Source organism: Adiantum capillus-veneris, chromosome 20 (genome assembly GCF_014529385.1).
Source record: "Adiantum capillus-veneris isolate H3 chromosome 20, ASM1452938v2, whole genome shotgun sequence".
Classification (NCBI taxonomy): Eukaryota; Viridiplantae; Streptophyta; class Polypodiopsida; order Polypodiales; family Pteridaceae; genus Adiantum; species Adiantum capillus-veneris.
This window is the reverse complement of record NC_140950.1, coordinates 59,854,645-59,859,163: the sequence shown is the minus strand read 5'-3', so window position 1 is coordinate 59,859,163 and position 4,519 is coordinate 59,854,645.

Genomic DNA, 4,519 nt, shown 5'->3' with positions numbered 1-4,519 from the left:
GTTCTTGATGCCTTACCAGATTCCTACCAGACTTTTGCTAGTACTTGGAGACTGATGACCCAAGGAAATCCTGAAGTTGTCAAGTTTGATGCATTATGCACATTGCTGTTGCAAGAGTCAATTTCTAGAAAAAACAGGACTAGGTAGCGTGCAATTGAACAGGCTTTTATTGCTTCTCAAAGAAAGGGTGGTAACAGTAATGCAGCCACTTCTTATGGTTCTGCTGCGAGTGGCAAAAATTTTGTTCCTAATGCTTCTGCTAGCAGTACTTCGTCTGGAAATTCTGGTGATAAGGGCAAAAAGAAGATGCGTTGCCATTATTGTAAAGCCAATGATCACTTGATCAAGTCGTGTCCTAAGTTGAAGGCCAAAGAGGCTAAGAAGAAAGAGGGTGGTTCCACTGCAAATGCTGGTTCCACTACAAATGCAGCCATTGTTGAGTCTTCTGTGAAAGGAGACTGTGTTGCTGATGTTGATGCAGAATGGGCTTTTAGCGCAGAGTGCACTTACAATCCTGCTGTCCATGATGCATGATTGTCAGTTGCTGCGGATTCACATGTGTGGTATTTCGACAGTGGTGCTACAAAGCACATTACCTCACATCGTGAATTGTTTACCTCTCTTGAGTCTGTCCCTCATGGGAATTCAGTCACTTGTGCCAACAACGCATCTTATCCAGTTCAGGGAGTTGGAAAGATTGTGCTCACTGCTGCTAATGGCAGTTCCTTCACACTTGTTGATGCACTTTATGTACCTGGGATCAAGAAGAATCTCTTGTCTGTATCCGCACTTGCTAGACTTGGACTTGTAGTCAAATTTGTGGGTGACAGATGTACAGTTCATGATGTCAATTTTGGTGATGAAATTGTTGCATCTAGGCTTTTGTGCCGTGGGTTGTATAAGCTCACTTTGTATGACAAGTGTGGACAAAATTTTGCAAATGCTGTTGCAGATTCAAGGGCTATTTCAGATGCAAAACTTTGGCATGCACGTTTTGGTCATCTGAATTTTGCCAGTTTGCTGCGTTTGCAGAAATCTGATATGGTTGCTTCTTTGCCGCCTCTTGAAGCACCTGTCAAACATGTTTGTGAAGGCTGTATTTTGGGTAAGATGCAGCGTTCTAAGTTTCCAAAGGATGGTTCAGTTCGGGCCACATGCAGGTTGCAGCTTGTGCATAGTGATGTTTGTGGGCCCATGCAAACTCCGTCCTTGGGTAATTACCTGTACTTCGTGACTTTCATTGATGATTACTCCAGGCATGCATGGGTATTTCCGCTTAAAGCGAAGTCCGAAGTTTTTATGTGCTTCAAACAATTTCTGGCTATGGCTGAAAATGTCTCGAAATGTACTATGGGCACCCTCCGTTCTGATCGAGGGGGGGAGTATATGTCTCATGAATTTAATGCATTTCTGGATAGTCGTGGGATAAAACACCAATGTACAGTGCCTTATACACCTCAGCAAAACGGTGTTGCTGAGAGGAAAAACAGGTCACTGACGGAAATGGCACGATGTATGGTCAAAAGTCAAGCTTTACCGCATTCTTTTTGGCTTGAGGCCATCATGTGTGCCACTTATGTACTTAACAGGTGTCCTACGAAAGCTTTGCAGTCTATTACTCCATATGAAGCATGGCATGATAGAAAGCCTTCTATTGAGCACATGCGTGTTTTTGGCTGTTTGGCATATGCTTTGGTGCCACAAGTGCAGCGCAGAAAATTGGATGATAAGGCTGTCAAATGTATTTTTGTTGGTTATAGTGCTGAAAGCAAAGGTTACAGGTTGTATCATCCGCAAACAAAACGTATTCTGGTTTCACGGGATGTAGTGTTTGTGGAAGATTCTGTTCAGCCCTTGCTGTCATGTACCAGAGACAGTAATGTAAGATCACAAGACATTTATGACACTTTGTTGCCTCTTTTCAGTGGTGGAAATACGAATGTAAGTTCCAATGAGGCAAATGTACAGCCTATGGGGGTTTTTGAAAATGTTTTAGATCAGGCTATTACTGATGCAGATGTACATGATGTACTTGATGAGGAAAGGGCTGAAAATGAGCAGGCTAGAGGTATGCCAAAATGGCTGGTGCACACTTTGCGTGACAGTAAATTGGATGCACCTTTGTCTAGTTGTACTCGTTCAGGAATCTCGCCATGCATCTTATGCATCAGATTGTTATGCTTTGGCTGTGTCTAGCTTACATGATGTTGAGGAGCCTCTGACTTTTGATGAAGCACAAAATTCAGAAAATTGGATGGCTGCCATGCAATCAGAATATGATGCACTTATAGAAAATGACACATGGACTTTATGTGATTTGCCTCCTGGCAAAAAGGCCATTGGTACGAAGTGGGTTTACAAGTTGAAACGCAAGCCGGATGGTGAGATCGATCGCCATAAGGCTCGACTTGTTGCAAAGGGTTATGCATAGCAAAAAGGCATAGATTATAAAGAGACTTTTGCTCCCACTTGTCGTGTGACTACTGTGCGTTTTCTATGTGCATTGGCAGCTCATTTTGGTTGGGATGTACATCAATCAGACATTGTTACTGCTTTCTTGAATGGTGACATATTTGAGGAAGTTTATGTAACGCAGCCTCGCGGTTTTGTCATAAAAGGACAAGAGGACAAAGTGTGCAAATGTAACAAGGCTTTGTATGGGTTGAAGCAATCTCCTCGTGCTTGGTATGAGAAAGCTGACACTCAGTTGGTCAAACCAGGCTTTCGCAACAGTCCAACAGAAAGCACATTGTATGTAAAGCATGAGGGTGATGTACTTCTCATTGTGGTTCTTTATGTTGATGATTTGCTGATCACTGGACCAAATGAGAGACATATTGCTGAATTTAAGGCTGATTTGAATGCTACTTTCAAGATGAAAGATTTGGGGCTGTTGCATCATTATTTGGGTATACAGTTTAAGCAGTGTGATGGTGGTATTGCCTTGTGTCAGAAAAGTTACATAGAGACATTGCTATGTAAGTTTGGACTTGAGGATTGCAAACCTATTGCCACTCCCATGGAAACAGGTTTGAAGTTGAGTCTACATGATGATGGTGATCCTGCTGATGTCACTCTTTACCAAGCTGTTGTTGGCTGCCTCATTTATGTATGCAACACGAGGCCGGATATTCAGTTTGCAGTCTCACAGGTCAGCAGTTTTATGCATAGCCCAGGGTCTAAGCATTGGCAGGTTGTCAAGAGGATTTTCCGCTACCTTAGTGGCAATTTACATCTTGGCTTGTTTTATCCCAAGGGGGGATTATGCCGCCAGACTTACATGCTTTTTCGGACTTAGATTGGGCTGGTTGTTTTGACACGCGAGTGTCCACAAGTGGTTTTTGTTTCATGCTTGGCAGTTCATATATATCATGGTTGAGCAAGAAGCAACCTACTGTGGCCACTTCGATTTGTGAGACTGAGTACAGGGAAGTCTTCACATCTACGGTTGAGTGTGTATGGCTCAGACGCCTTATGGATGATTTGGGTGTTGGACACGACACTGCCAATACTATCTACACTGACACTCAGAGCGCATTGGCAGTTGCGAGGAACCGAGTTTTTCATGCTCGCACAAAGCACATTGAGGTGCATTACCACTATGTCAGGGAGAGGCTCTCAGCAGGAGAGATCAGCTTGGCTTATGTGCCAACACAGGACAACCTTGCCGATCTTTTCACAAAGGCATTGTCTTGTGAGAAGCTTGAAGCTTTCCGCAAAGCTTTGGGCTTACTCCCCTTTGTGGACTTATCCTGTCCTCAGGGCATGGCACTTCCCTTTACTCATGTGCCAGCTCTCGTTCACCGCATCACTCCAGGGGGGATTTGTTACCATATACATGTGGTAGTGATGTGTGTAACACACTAGGACCGCCGGGGCATTTTTTCCCTCTTTAGGAGGTTTTTCCCCCGTGCATTGTATATACGCCCATCACTCTGGGGCTATCTATCTTTCCATTGCACACTAAGTAACACACTCTCTATTGTGTGCCTTGAGCTTCCTTCGTCTTCTCCAAGCTGTGTGTGTTTCTCTGCAACCCTAATTCCAACAATATGTTGTTGGGATAAGGAAAAATTCCGTCCCAAAATAAAGAAAGTAACCCAACTTTTTGAAATCTCCTCTTTGCAAATTCAAGCAAAGGAATTTTGTACGTTTCGGAAAATGATTTTTCCCGAACAGACTCTCTCTCTCTCTCTCTCTCTCACACACACACACACACACACACACACACACACACACACACACACACACACAAGAAGAAGAAGAAGAAGAAGAAGAAGAAGAAGAAGAAGAAACATTGTCGCATCGTGTTCGGGAAAAATGTGTCTCAGCTTAATATCCTTCCATTTTCAATTTCAAAAATGCCGATCGAGGACAAGGGGAAAAGAAAAAATTCCGTCCCAAAATAAAGAAAAGTAAACTTTTTTAAATCTCCTCTTGGCAAATTCGAGAAAAGCAATTTTGTACGTTTGGAAAAAAAATTTCCCGAATTCACCCACACACAGAGAGAGAGAGAGAG